Raw genomic sequence first — 16226 nt, forward strand, 5'->3', positions numbered from 1 at the left:
TTTGTCACAATGAGTGCATGTGCATGCACCCACACACAAACATACACACTTATATTAGCATGTGTTAATAAAAAACAACTTAATTAAAAAAAATTAAACATGATTAATACTAAAAATGTTTCACCCATCACAAGATGGTGTTAAAAAAATTTTATTCTCCTTGGTTGCATACTAGGCTAGGTAATCGTTGATATCATGTGTTCTCTTATCGCTACTTGTTGTCCATTGCCCGCTGCATGTAGGGGGAGGTAGAGTGAGGATTTATCAAAATCACCATATCTATGAGACCCTTAGGTGCTATGATCGTATTGTGCAGGTGCCTTACACATCAAAATAATAATTAAATCAATAAAACATGTTAATATAAGTAAATTATTGAAAATAGTTTATCCATAAATATGTATCTCATAAAATGATTACAAAGAGACATGCTCGCCTCTGTATGGTTGATAACCTCTCCTGCAATCTCACTATTGATATTATCCTAAGTGTTGATATTACCATAAATCTCCTTCTCAAATGACACCATTACACCACCGTAGGATTTCACATATTGATCTAACATTTTCCAATTCTTTGCGGAGGGTGCTTGAACCATTTGAACCTTGGAAGGGCCCTTTGGTGTAACCACCTTAGCCTTTGATACGACCTTCAGGGTAACCACCATAGCCTTCGATGCAACCTTGAGGTAGGCTTTGTAATAGGCTTCAAGGATGAAGGTGAAGAGGTAGGCAACGGATAAGTAATTGAATCTGTAGTCCCCTTAAAAGTCTTCTTGTTCTTACTCTTGCCCTTGCCCTTGCCCTTTAAGGATAGCTTTAGTAACTTGTTAACAAGCTACAAACACATTATTAATGGTTAATTTGAAAAGAAAGTATAATGATGAGAAATGTTTAATTAATTTACCTCTTTCTTTGGTGCTGGAACCTATAGTAGATGAGAAGGCCATGCCACAAAGCTATAAAAGGCTTCTCACTACTACAAAATAAGTTTACAGGAGCGCCTTTTTTTTACTTTAGGGAGCGCTTTTGAAGCGCTCTCGTATCGAGCGCTCCGAAATGTATAGGAGCACTTAAAAAAAGCGCTCCTGTATACACGCTATACGGGAGCGCTTTTCGAAAAGCGCTCCTGTAAGGGAGCTACATACGGGAGCGCTCTCTACAAGAGCGCTCCCGTATGCAACCATACCGGAGCGCTTTTATAAAGAGCGCTCCCGTATGAACCATATAGGAGCGCTCTCTGGAAGAGCGCTCCTGTATGTTACTTTACAGGAGCGCTTTTCAAATGAGCGCTCCCGTATATTACTTTAATTTTTTTTAAATCAGATTTTTTGAAATTTCTCCTTTTACGTCTCTTTAATAATGACAAATCATAATATCAAAAACTAATTTAAAAATAATATTAACATAAAAATTTATATACAAGAAAAGAATTTGAAACTAATACAAAAATTTTAATTTCCTAACTAACCTAGTTTAATTTCTAACAAGCCTAACAAATGAAATTATTGTTATTTTTCTAACATTGAAATCTAACTTCCTATCACAAACAGCCAATAATATATTCTGACAACTCTTCAACTAAATCTTCTATTTGCTCCATAGTAAAATACGAACATCTTACTCCAACAAAATACTACACAAGATATGAAAGCAATATATAAGGAATTAACATTATATCAACTTAATTTTAAAGTTTTTGACTTACATTTTCAGGAATGATCAACTCTTGTTGTGTGATTACTTTTCTCATAAACTTTATAACATAGTATCCACACTCCCAACCTTGTAATTGTGTAGGTACCTATAAAACAATAAAAGATGTCATTATCAAAATATGTTGAAAATAAATTCTAACTTAATTTAAAATACTTCAGCGATGAAGTTATATATATGACTCATTTCATCAAGACGGTCAACATCATATGTCCCACTATCACGATCAAATGTTGAGTAGCTCGCACTATCCCTCCAATCATTTGCATCATTCCTTGTCTCCCCATGCATGGTTCAACAAGTATAAGTTGGATCAATCCCATTACAGATTAAATGATCTTTCAATTTTATTGGCTTTACTCTTTTTCCATAGCAACATTTCAAACAAGGACATATGACTCCAAGGGGGTCTTGATCACAACAAAATGCAAATTCAATGAATTCATCCACACCATCCCAATATTCTCTAGATAGTTGATTAGCCGACATCCACTTATGATCCATATCACTAATATGATTATCAAAATTCAATAAACAAAAGACTTAGATTTCTATAAAAAAAATTCAACAACATCTTCCTTAAAAGAAGAACCTCCCAAATGATCAAACAATCAAATTCCACAACACAATACATTTAAACTCAAAAAATTAATTCATCCAAATAAAAATTTAGTAGCATAATGCATCTAAATTCTGTCAATCAATTGTAATTTAATTAATAACAATAATCTCCCTTAAAAGTATATTTCATAAATAAAATAAAAATGTTCAAGTAGTTTCCTCAACTTTAATCTAATTATCAACTACAAATACTCCATAATTCTAATATAAATAACTCCAATTCATATATTATCTATAATATTGATTATTAAAAAAATATATGTGAAATTTATTCTCAAATATATATAAATATATCAATATATTACATTATAAATTAATTATTAAAAAAATACCTTCACAGTGTAGTCTTCACGGCAGAAAACGGAAGTCTTCACGGCAGTAGCGGAGGTCTTTGCAGCGTTGCTTCCTCGGCTGTACAGCAATGACACACGGCTACAACGGAGGTCTTCACGGTGTCGCTTCCTCCGGTGTACAGCAGCCGCACAAATCTGGAACAGCAATGTAGATCTAGAATAGTGATGCAGGAGATGGCGGTGACGGCGACGGCAGCGCAAAAACAGAGACAGATGGCGCGATGACACACAAAAATGAACAAACAGCGATGAACACTAATCTGGAACAACGAACAGCAGCAGACGATGATTTGGAACAGCGAACAGTGGCGAACGACGATCTGGAACAGCGAACAGCGGCGGACGACGATCTGGAACAGTGAACAGCGACGGAAGATAGACTGATACAGCGAGGATCTAGAACTTGTTGGGAACGCACAACCTCAGCAAATGAGAGAGAGGTTTGAAAGAAACTCATAAATAGGGAAAAGAAAACTGACGGGAGGCAGAGATATAAAAGACCACCTCTTCCGGAGCGCTCATGAATGAGCGCTCCGGAAGAGGTGGTCTTCCGGAGCGCTCTTCAAAGAGCGCTCCGGAAGATCTCTCTTTCGGAGCGCTCTTTGACAAGCGCTCCGGAAGAGCAACTCTTTTGGAGCGCTTATTAAAAGAGCGCTCCGAAAGAGTTGATCTTCCAGAGCGTTCTTTGAAGAGCGCTCCGGAAGACCACCTCTTCCGGAGCGCTCATTCATGAGCGCTCCGGAAGAGGTGGTCTTTTATATCTCTGCCTCCCGTCAGTTTTCTTTTCCCTATTTATGAGTTTCTTTCAAACCTCTCTCTCATTTGCTGAGGTTGTGCGTTCCCAACAAGTTCTAGATCATCGCTGTATCAGTCTATCTTCCGTCGCTGTTCACTGTTCCAGATCGTCGTCTGCCGCTGTTCGCTGTTCCAGATCGTCGTTCGCCACTGTTCAAGATAGTCTTCCGAAGCGCTTAACTACGAGCGCTCCCGAAGGTCTTTTTAAATTTTTTATAATATTTTATTTATATTAATTAGGAGCATTATCTTATTGAAAAGCCCTGACATACAGGAGCGCTTTTCTAAAAAAGCGCTCCGGTAAATTCCGCATTTACATTTTAGAGCGCTTTTTAAAGAAGCGCTCCTAAATACCCGCTCCTAAAGATATATTCTGTAGTAGTGTCTTATATAGTTTTTGCATCAATTGTAGGCACTGGCAGAGGACAATTAGGTCAATGTATAACTATTAGGTGCATCTTTACATGATTAGTAGGGAAAGGCACGTTGTGAATCACAGTGCTCCCTACAGTGTTGTGCATGAGTCCAGTTGCAACCACACACAAGTGTGAGATGTCAACCAAGCACGTAATCTTAACCTCTCCCTAAATAAAAAAGACAAGAATGTTATACCACATGAGAGAAGAGTAAGAAATAAATAAAAAGAGCAAGACTAAGGCATTTATCAACATTACCTCAGGTAGTTTTGCATAGGGGATGCCCATGCAGTTTTCTTTCACACTTGAGGGGCTAAACTCTATTGCAGAAATCCCTGGCACATGCCCCTTGAGCAACATTTCAATGTATTTATTTTGCTGCTCCACAACTGCTTAGGTCTTGTAAAGCTCTTGCCACAATAAATCCACCTTTACAGTACTAGTAGTCTTCTTAGGTTTCTTTGGGGCCTTAACAAAGTACTTCTTCTTGGTTACTTCAAATCCTACACCTTAAACAAAACTAGGGTAGTCAACATTCTCCAAAGCCTTCTCCAAGACATCCTTAATGAGAGGTGAAGTTCCTAATTCTACCTCTTGACACAAGATCACCTAAGAATTATACAATAGAGGAAAGTAAATACGAATGCTTGGGTCTTGTAAATACAAATGAATAAAAAGCTTATCACACAGCAAAATAAAAGAACTACTACTTACAATTTTGTTAGCAACCTCCTTCACACAAGGGTCAAAAATATTTCCCTTATCATCTATTTAGGCTAAAGTCCAAAGCTTGCTACAGGATATACAACCCTATGATCCTTACTTCTTTAAATGGTCTTTCTTAATAATAGCATAGCTCTTACGCCCTTTCAGGTAGGGATATTCATTTCTCTTCGTCCTCGCCTTGTTTATGGCACTTAATTCCTATGTAAACAAAAAATATTTAAGCTAAAGCAAATATAAAAGAAATAAAAAATAACATTGAGGAAGAAATATTTCCTTAAAATCTTAACTACAACAAGAGTCAACAAATTCAACCTACTAATCCGGATTAATCATGGATCTCAAGATAAAGGAAACTTCATCTTCAACGCTTGTTGTGTCTGAGTCCTTCAAGAATTTCTAGGTGACCATGCTATGAAACTACATTAGGATGTCCCTTTTTTTTGCAAAACAAACTTCTTTTGACTCTTGTTGAGATCAAATCCAGACTGCAAAAGAAGTTAATCATATTCTAGATTATTTGAAATTTCTATCTAAAAAAGTTTTAAATGACAAATAAGAAATGTCTTATCGAGACTGTATTGCAAACTAAATCCTTCAATGAATCAGGTGCCTTTGCCTAATTCACCACACTGAGTAGTGCATTAGCTTTATCAACCACTCCAATGTAGCTCACTAAGTGTTCCAAGTTAATGCATTAGTCTCTATTGTTCTACTAAGTAGGCAGCTTTCTCCTAACTGCTCTTGACCTTGCAACATGCTCTATAACTACCAAACCCCTCCTCAATCTCTCCTCTTCAACTCGCCCACCCTCTTACTAGGAATCGATAGCAGAGGTAGGAATAGGATTACTCTACTGAGAGCCACTTTCAGGAAGAGTATGATTATTGTTTCTCGTAGCCATTTAATCACCTATTCAAACAAAAATAAATTGGATTAAATTAAATCAAATAAATAAAATAAATTGGATTAAATCAAACAAATAAAATAAATTAGATTATATTAAATCAAACAAACAAATTAAATATTTACATGTTTAAAGTTGTTCTTTTTCTTTTCTTTATCTCAACCTTTTTCTTAACCATTTTTTAAACAATTATCTTCTTTAGTTGAAGTGATTTCCCCCTCTTTGATATCTAAATGCCCTCGTTGTAATCATGTCTCATGTAGAAAGCAAAATCTTTAGTACCAAAATCATCACTACTATTTTCTAGCCCTTTAAATAGATCATATTCTATTTCATTATTTTTTCTATTGCCTTTATTTTCTAGCCATTCTCTACTATTTTCCTCATCATTCTCTTTGTTACTAAATAAAACAATAAACCATTCCTTATTAGTAGGATCAAGGACATAAAAAATTTATTTAGCTTGGGCTGTAAGAATGAATGGCTTACTTTTATAACCTCTTTTATTGAAATTTACCAAGATCAACCCATTATCAACTTTTAAACCTTTTCTTATGGTACTTGCATTTGAAAATTAGAATTCTAAAAGTAATGTAATCCAACTCCCAAATATGCTCAAACACCCCAAATTATGACATTTTTGCCTAGATTGGATTATCATCCTCAAAACTTGAAATGTGCATGGAATTGGCTACTAGAGTTACACAACTATTTTGCACCATGCTCCTATCATCATGCTCTTTTGTATAGAACATGTATCCATTAATGACATAGCTAGTGTATGAAAGAACTAGTCAACCCATTTGCCAACAATCTCAATCTCTCAAGAATTGAATTACAATCAACATCATACATTTCATTAACAAGTCTTTTCAACCAACCAATAAAATATTTATTGTGCCTTTTAATAATCCACTGCTCTTCTTTATTTGGATTATGGCTTTTAAGCTCTTCCTTGTGTTTTTTAGCATGCTCATCTACCTTTAGAGAATTGATAAGTACATAAAGATGTGCTTCTTCCCATTATTGGTCTAAAATAGTAATGACTTTCTGTAACATCTTGAATTTCTAATCCCTACAATAATACTAATTAAGGAATGAACTAGTGATTTAATACGAGATTAGGATTCTGGATAGTGAAGTGTTATTTTGACTCATTGAGATGTTATATGAACAGATATAAGTGAAAGAATGGTATCGTAAAGCAGAGCGTGCTAGCGTGGTGAGAAATTCCCTCATTATGCCACGTGTCACGGCTAAAGCTAGATGCGCTGTGGTGTATAGCACAAAATTCTGATTAATTATGGTATGGATCAGTTCATGAGATAGAAGGAGAAAGAGGAAAAAGAGGTTTTGGCATGGAGAAGAAGTGATTCTCTGCTAAGGCAAGCGATTTTAGGAGTAAGGATGATGTTTCTAACCTGTTACTTATTAGATAAGTCTCATACTACTTTAACCTCCGACTCTACTCTATTTTCTCTTAGTTCTAACTATTGAAAAATTGAATTTGGAAATTTTAAGAAATTGATTTCTTACTCTATAGTAATAGAAAGGTCCTTTAAGACTAAATTAGTACTTTGTGACTGGTTTGAATTAGAACAATAAAGCTTTGAAGCTTTAGGCCCAAATTAACCTAGTTAGAGAGAAAGTAATAAGAGAATAGAAAGTAGATTAGTACTTGTAATGAGTAGTAATTGGTCATAAGACATGTGAATAAATGTACATAGGGAAAATAGTAGTGATTAGGTGCTTAAATGTTGTGATTGGCACAAATAGTCAATAAAGTAATTGACTCTAGGTGCCTCAATTGTGTAGATTTTAGTGTACAACAAGTTCAATAGTGAGAAAAGTGAGTAGGGTTGAGGAAAAACATAGGTAACCTTTCTATCAAATAGAAGGGTTGAGGTAATCATATAGTTTGTTATGTTTATTATCTATTATAACTATGTAAAAGTGATTACATGATTGTGAAATCAAGGTTTTGTTAGTTACTATGCATGATTTTGCTTCATAAATGTTTTTTAGTATGAAATGGATTTGTAAAATGGAAGTTTACTAATTTTGGTCTTTAACTTGCCTTTGTGTGTGTGTGTGTGTGTGAATATTAGCGTGTGAATAAGGGAAAGTAGTGAAATGCACGTGAAAAACATGATCATAGGGGGTAGAAGTTCACCCAGGGTATGTGTGGATGTGTGTGTAGAGATGTGAGAGAACAAATCCATATGGTTGAGCTGGCACCATGAGACATCTAATACAGCATTATACGGGCTTATACTATAGGTAATCTGGTACAGCATTATATTATAACTATTACCATGGGACTTTTGGGCAGTCTGACAACTCCCTAATGCTCGTTAGGGTGCAATTAGGAGTCAACAATGCCTCCATCACAAGTGTATGAGATGAGGGAAACCATAGTCTGTATATAGGATAGATTGCTTTTGGCTGAGTGTTTCTACTACCGAAAGTGTGCTCGGGTCAATATGTGATTGATCCAATAGAGTCTATGGTTTCATGTCAGGGAGCATTAGAGGTTCGATGGCTAAATGATCATGCTATTGTGGAAATTGTGTGGAAATGTTTTTGAAAAGAGGAGATTCTATTTACTTTTGATATATATATGCTATTACTTTAGTTTTGTTACTTTGACATAGTTATCTATGGTACTAGACATTTAATGAACTATATTGGTTACTGAGATTTGATCTTCTTATGGTTATTTATATTTTTTAGGTTCTGGTAGTAGTGGTACAAAGGGAAAAGACACAGGTTGAGTTGATATCTCTCACAAAAGCCTTTTGTAAGAATTGGTGTAATGACTCAAATATAAGTTGTATTTATATGAATATATAAGTTGCCCTAGGATTTGGAACATATGTATATTACCATAAATGTTTGTAGTGTTTAGTGTTTTAATTCCCTAGCTTGATGTATATGTGTGTGCCTGATGAAATGATAGTATGGGCTAGTGGATGGATGGCAATGTGTGTGGATATGATGAATGTTAGATATGTATGTGAAATTTGGCCTTGGATATGAATGAGATTGAGAAATAAGAATTTGGCCTAAAGTGTGTAATGGGCAGTTTACAGGCCAAATGTGTGTACATGTATTAGATTGTGTATATAACTACTCAATCAGGTGTTGTTGGTCTATTTGGATATGGTCAAGGCCCTAGAAATGGTCAGTGGCTTGTGGTTTCAAATGGTAATGCTCAAGTGGCAAATTTTGGCATAAAAATAGTCAAAATGCACTTGATATCCAATTTTTAAATGAAGTATTAGATTTTAGTGAAACCAGTATCATTAGTTAAATTATGAAACAAGCTTTATGTGGACACTTGAATCACCCCAATCGAACATCGAATATGAAATCGCCACACATCCAAAGTTTATACCAGAAACTATCTTTTGATAGCAAAATTTGGTAGGTGAGCCATGATGCATGTGTCAATGAAGGACAATATGCCATGGGGCATGGCACAGAGCATGCACCTGAGGTCTTTGTGCCACATGTCGTGGTGCATGTGGCACAAGCTGCAGCGCATGGCCCACTTTTTATGTGAAATTTGATATTTTGAGTTGCTTTTTGAAGTGCTTATGCTTAATACTTTCAATGTGTAATATTTTATAACACGAGTATTTTAAAAAATGGTTTTAAAAATATTTTTAATATTAGGATCCTAAAGCTTTCAAAGATGTTTTATTTTGATTAGTAAATTGCATAGAGGGTCATATGGTATTATCATTGAAGGTATTACACTTTCCTTCACGTCGCTCTTTCATCATCATGACAATCTTTTGAAAGCCCATCATCCTTAACATCCTTTAAGTATTAGGTATAAAAGTCAACTGCTTCTTCTTTGATATACCATTTGACAATACAACCCTTTAGTCGACTTTAATTTTTCACATACTCTTTCAATATCTTCATGTAACGCTCCACTGGGTATATCCATCTCAAGTAAGTGGACCATAATGTTAAAATATAGAGGAGGAAAATACATCTCCAACTCACATGACGTTTCTACAAACTGTCTTTGCAACCTTGATAACTTTGTGGGGTTAATTACTTTACTACAAAGAGCCTTAAAGAAAAAAAATTCTTGTGATTGTTGCTTGCACACTATCAAGTAAAATACCACATATAGATACTAGTAGGAAATTTTCAATCAAAATATGACAATCATAAGATTTTAAACTCTTTGGCTTCAATTCCCCTAATGAATCAAGGTTCCTTACGTTTGAAGAGTAACTCATTGGAACTTTAACTCCAACAAGAGATTTACAGAAGCTTCTTTTTTTCTTTTCCGGATAGTGTATGAACCGCAGCATGAAGATGTATTCGAGTTTCCTTCTCCTCCGACGCCAATTCTTCCCTTATTCCCATCTCAACCATGTCTAACTTTGCATTAATGCCATCTTTCATCTTCCTTGGAATATGGAGTAAAGTCCTGACAATACTATCGCATACATTTTTCTCAATGTGCATTATATCAAGAAAATGCCTCACATCTAATGTCTTCTAATATGACAACTCAAAGAATATTAACCTCTTTTTCCAACTGCTTGCTCCTACATTGCCAACGGTTTGCCAAATTCAGTATCCAAATCATTGACCTTTCCAAATAGTTCCTCACCATTCAATGTCTTCAGTGGCCTACTTTCTTCTATTTTCCCATTGAAAAATTTTGCCCATTTATGGCACCGATGATTCTTGTGCAACCATTTGTGTTATCTTAGACATTCTTCCTTCCATGCCAAAACCTCATCGAATCTGTACCTTCTTCACAAATAGGGCATCTTGGATGTCCTTTAATGCTTTACCCAGACAAATTATGATATGCCAGATAGTCATTGATTGTACTAAAAAGCATGGCTCTCAAATTGAACTTCTCTCCCTATAGCTATCATAGACTTCTAAACCTGTCTCCCAAAGTAATTTCAAGTCTTCAATCAATGGAGCTAAGTACACATCTATGTCATTCCTAGGTTATAATTAATCTCATATGGTGTCTCCCCATGTAGTATCTAACACTTATAACTTTGATTGATTCCAAATTTCACCAAGTAGTTTTCAAGTTTTTGTGGAGAAGTATGCATCACAGATTACACATCAAATAGGGACAAATAATTCTTTCTGGATCTCTAGTGTAACACTTGCCCTGAGTTTTACCAAAAGTACACCACAATACCAAAAAAAACCTAACTATGGTTAAGAAGTTGATCCTAAAATTAATTTAGGAAACAAACAATTTAAATCACCAAATAATTTACACAATAGCAAAGCACACATTTTAAAACCTCTTAGAAAATTTTAAGGGATAGCTATATGGCATACGGAAGCGAATTTGGTAAACAGGGGCAATTAGTTGTTGCCATGATAGCATTAATTTCGCTGTCGTGACAGCCCTCCTTGGAAAATTTTTAGGAGGTGCTGATTCACTGTTTGGCCTTCGATTGAAGTGATTTCAAAGCTCACATGTCCCTTTTAATAGGTACTAGTAGTGTTCCAAATTTCACAAAGATCTAACAGATGGATTAAAATTTAGACATGTTACAAGTTTGGCATTTTTGCTATCATGACAGCACATTCGAACCAACTTTTGGAGTGCATCATGTCATCATCCAACCTCTAATCAGAGCAATTCTAGATCACACATGTCACATTCAAAGAGTACTATAAGTGTACCAAATTTCAAAAAGATCTAATAGGGCTATGATTTGAGTATGTTTGTGTTGAAATTACTGTTAATGTTGGTGAATCTTAAGCCCATGTGTGAAATTATAATGAAATGAATAATTTGTGGCTAAAATTGTATTGCAAATATGTTATGGATGAAATGAGTAAATGGCTAAGAGGGCCAAAATCAATCAAAATGTCTTAGATTGTGAAAAGTTAGAAAATGTAAAAATTGACCATGGAGGGATCAAATTTTGATATAGGTGTATATATGTGATATGCTATGGTTGATCAGGTATATTAGGTCCTTTTGAACTTAATTCAAGGCCTTGTGTGGTCTAATGAGAGAAAGGGATTGATTTGAGTACTTGGGTGCATAAAATTTTCAAGAAAAGTGACTTTATGCACCCTGGGTGTTCAAATTTTATTGGACTATTAGATCATGTCCAAACCTATCTTGTTAGCTAGCTTATGAGTTAAGCTTCATGTGAGCACTTGAATCACTCCGATCGGATGTTGTATGTGGAAATGGCGCACGCTGCAAGTTCATCATTTTGCTGTCAAAATGATAGTAGAAATTTCAGATAGCCATACTGCGGCGCATGGTGTCACATGCCACGATGCATGGCATAAAAAGTTGGGTATGTGGCTTTGTACCACATGCTGTGATGTACATACTGCACACCACGACACATGACCCATATTGCAACATGATTTCTTGGTTTTTAATGCATGCAATTAGTGTGTTGAATGCTCGTGATTTGCTTTTGCTATGTACTATTCAAATATATTGTGGTTTTTGATGATTTTGTAAATAAGTCTTTAGCCAAAGCTTTTTAAATAAATTCTTTGATTACTAATTGGTGTGTTTAAATGGTGATTCTGTTAATCTTCTCCTGTATCTAGAGGATATGGGAGGAGGTTACACTTTGGTATTAGTTTCTTGAGTTTCAAGACCTGATTGTGGTTGATACATTCATTTAGATATATGGAACCTTATACTTGTTTATTACACAACTCTTTTCCTGATGTCCTTCGTGTTTCTTATTTTCATCCTTAGGAGGGGAGAAAGTAGTACAGTATGAGAGCCACTCGTGCTAGAAGTGTTGTGTCTACACAGATTGTTGAGGAGTAGCGAAAGACGAAAGTTCAACTAGTTTAGCCACGAGGGGATAGACATGATGAGCTACTAGAGAAGCTCAAGGATATAGTATTAGATATAAGGCAAACTATTCAGGATCATGACACAATCCTGAGAGGTAGAGAGCAAAAGAGAGAGTTAAAGCTTAGAATATTTCGATACGTGAGGAAGCACATAGTAGACTTGGATCATCTCATGATTCAAGTAGCAGGCAAGAGATTACTAGCACTGATCCATCTATTGATCGTGCTTGGAAGATGTTTATTTGATTCAACCCGCCTACTTTTGATAGAAGCATGAGAGAGGGGGAAGCAGAACTGTAGATTGAGCAGCTAGAGACCATCTTTAAGGTGGTGATTTGTACCCTAGAGTAAAAGGTTATCTTTACCATAGTACAGCTAGTTAGTGCTTCTAAAAGTTGGTGGGAATTTATGAGGCCTTCAGGTAGTATTCGATTGAGTTGGGATGCGTTCAAGAAAGCTTTCTTTGATAAGTACTTCCCAATCTCATTGAAAATTGAAAGGAAGAGGAATTTCATGCATTTAGGCAGGGAGATCTAGACGAAAAGGAGTTCATCAGGAGGTTTAATGATCTATTAGCCTACTCCACATATCTTTAGCATGGTAGTGATACTAAGTAGAAAGCTGAGAGGTTACTGGAAAAGATGAGGCCCGAGTACCAGCAACAGATAGCATTGCTTGATGTGATAACTTATGAGGAAATGTGCCATAAGCTGAGAGTAGTAGTTAGGAGACGCAAACACTGAGAGGAGGCGAGATGGTATGGGGAGATTCTCATCCCTTTTGGGTTCGACCAGCATAATTTCAAATAGGCCTGGGTATAGTATCGACAGTTCTAGTTCTTCAGGAAGGAGAAGTTTTAGTAGAGGATCTTAGTCTCCACCTGTGTAGAGAGGGTCAATGCAAAGAGGTGGGGGTGTGAGAATTAGGCCTCTACAATCTTCATGGCAAGCATCGAATGTTCCATCTTTGACTTTGAGTATTGGAAGGACACCCCTGCAATATTCTAAATTTCTTAATCTTGAGGTTAGCTATTAATCGAGGGTAAAGTAGTAATTGGTGTGGAATTAGAGATTTGGATGATTACTTGATAATTTTACTTGTTGGGATGTTGTGTGAGCAAGTACGGGTGGAAGGAGTGCATTTTGGGTCGAAGTAAGTGCGTGAAGTGAGAATAAATCTCACTGTGCCACATGCCACGACACATGGACTAGAAAATGACTTCTTAGGTCATGCAATTTTAGAAATTTTAGATGAGAGAAATTCAGAACATATTAGAGGAAGGAGAGAAGAAGGTTTGAGAGCTAGGGCAAGCTGTTTCGGGTCATTGGAAGGTGCTTCTGATCGATAGCTTAGTGGGTAAGCTACGTATAACTCTTACCTTCCATTCTATATAAATTTCTCTAAAAATAAGTTATAGGGAAATTGAATTGGTGGAATTTAAAGGGTTTGATTCTTGCCCAATAGTAATAAAAATGTTCTTGAAAGTTAAATTAGAACTTTGTGACTGGTTTAAAGCTAAACGGTAGAGCTTTGAACCTGTAGGCTCAATTTGGCCCTTAGAGAGAGAGAATTTAGGGCAGAAATCTTATTTGAGTAAAATAAGGTCAGTTGAGGTGATGTAAAGTAATAATTTAGTAGTAATGGACTAAGAATGATAAATGGAAAAGAGTTTACAGATGAATATAGCCCTAAGTAGTAAATATGTGTTTTTGGTCAAAATAGACTAAATGACTAAAATGTGCCAAATGTGTTCAAATTAGCATATTGGATGTGTAAGTTGAGAAAGGAAGCTTGTGATAAGCTGTTGTGGTAGTTGAAATCGCGGGTAACCTTTTTAGTGATAGAAGGGTTGAGGTAACCGAATAACTTTCTTTGTTTCACTATTTATTGTAACTGTTTGTGAGTTTTCTATGTAATGCATGAAAGTGTTTTGAACCAAGCATGTTTTATAGCATTGTGTGATTGTTGCATGAAATAGTTTTGACTGAAATAAAGCATTGAAATAGGTGATTTCAAATGGTATGCAATATTTATATGTTAAGTGTGAGAAAGTATATAAAGTGGTAAATGGGAACCTATATGGTTCAGAAAACATGATCGTAGGGGTGGGAGTTCACCCGAGTGGAGAGGCAGTGATAAGACCATATGGCATATTCTTCTTAGTACCCGATGGGATGCGGTGTTGGGAAATACCTCCTTAGTGCCTTTTAAGGTGTGGTGTTGGAGAAGATCTCCTTAGTGCCTGTTGAGGTGCGGTGTTAGGGATATCAGACTCCTTAGTGTTTGTGTAATATGATGTTGGAGTCTACGACACCCTATTGTATGTATTGGGAGAAACCATAGTCCGGAAGTGAGATAGAACATCTTTAGTTGGGCGATTCTACTACTAAAGGTGAGCTCAAGGCCAATGAGAGTGTACATTAGTCTAAGGTGAGCCTATGGTCTCATGTCGGGGTGATTTGAAGGTTCGATCGGTAGTGATCATGCTATGGAATGCTATATGATGCATTATGTTGCTATATGTAAGAAAGTAGTGAAAAATAGTATATGGATACATATGGATGTAAATTAAAATGGAATATATGATATATACTATGTTAATGAGGTTTAAATGATATAATATGCTTTACTTTCATATAGTTGCATATGATAGTCATTAGAAGTGAGTTATTCTGTTATTGAGATTTTTATCTCACCTCCATGGTTACATTTTTATAGGACCGGACAGTGGTCAGGGCAAGGGGAGAGAGACAAGACTAGCATAGTGGTGCCATTGTCGTGGAGATCTTTGAGTTTGTCTAATGAACTAAGAAACTTATGTATATACGTGTAAATGAGTTGGCATAGGGTTGCATACATGACTTGAGTAGTGATTTTGTGGAATCTTAGCCCAATTATATTTATATGTGATGAAATGAATTAATGGCTATGATTGAGTATGCTTGTGTTGAAATTGTTGTTGATATTGGTGAATCTTAAGCCCAAATGAGAAATTATGATGAAATGAGTAATTTGGTGCTAAAATTGAATTGCGATTGTATTATGAATGTTAATATATGTGTTTATAATGAGAAAAAGACCAAGTAGGCTAAGTTATGCCAAGTGTGGGCAATTTACGCAATGTTAGAAAATGTGAAAATTAACTGTTGAAGGGTTAAATTTTAATATGTGTATAATTATGATGCAGTATGGTCAATCAGGTGTATTAGGTCCTTTTGGACTTGATTCAAGGCCTTATGTGGTTTGATGAGAGAAAGAGATCAATTTGAGCGTTTGGGTACGCAAAATTTTTAGAAAAAGTGACTTTATGCATTTGGGTGTCTAAATTTTGATTGGACCATTAGATCGTGTCCAAACCTATCTCATTAGCTAGCTAAGCTTCATGTGGGCACTTGAATCACTCTGATTAGATGTCATATGTGAAATGGTGCATGCCGAAAGTTCATCTTTTTTGCCATCAAAATGACAATAAAAATTCAGACAGGCACGCAGCAGTGCATGGTGTCTAATGTCACGGCGCATAACATTGAAAGATTGAGCTTGTGGCTCTATGCCACGAACCGCAATGCAAGTACTACACATCATGATGCACTGACTAATTCCTAACCTGATTTTCCTGGCTTTAATGCATGTAATTGAAATGGGAATGATCATGGGTTGTGTCCACTATGTATTAGAGAAATGTGTGAATTGCTTCTGCGGTGTGTTACTCAAACATATTATAGTTTTGATAATTTTACGAAACAAGTCTTTGGCCAAAGCTTTTCAAATAAATCCTTTGATTTGTGATTGGTGTGTTCATGTGGTAATTCTGTTAATCTTCTCCTGTATTGAGTGAATAATAGGAGGA

This window comes from Prosopis cineraria, unplaced genomic scaffold (assembly GCF_029017545.1).
Source record: "Prosopis cineraria cultivar Desert tree isolate PC_DT_omini unplaced genomic scaffold, ASM2901754v1 PC1, whole genome shotgun sequence".
NCBI classification, from domain to species: Eukaryota; Viridiplantae; Streptophyta; class Magnoliopsida; order Fabales; family Fabaceae; genus Prosopis; species Prosopis cineraria.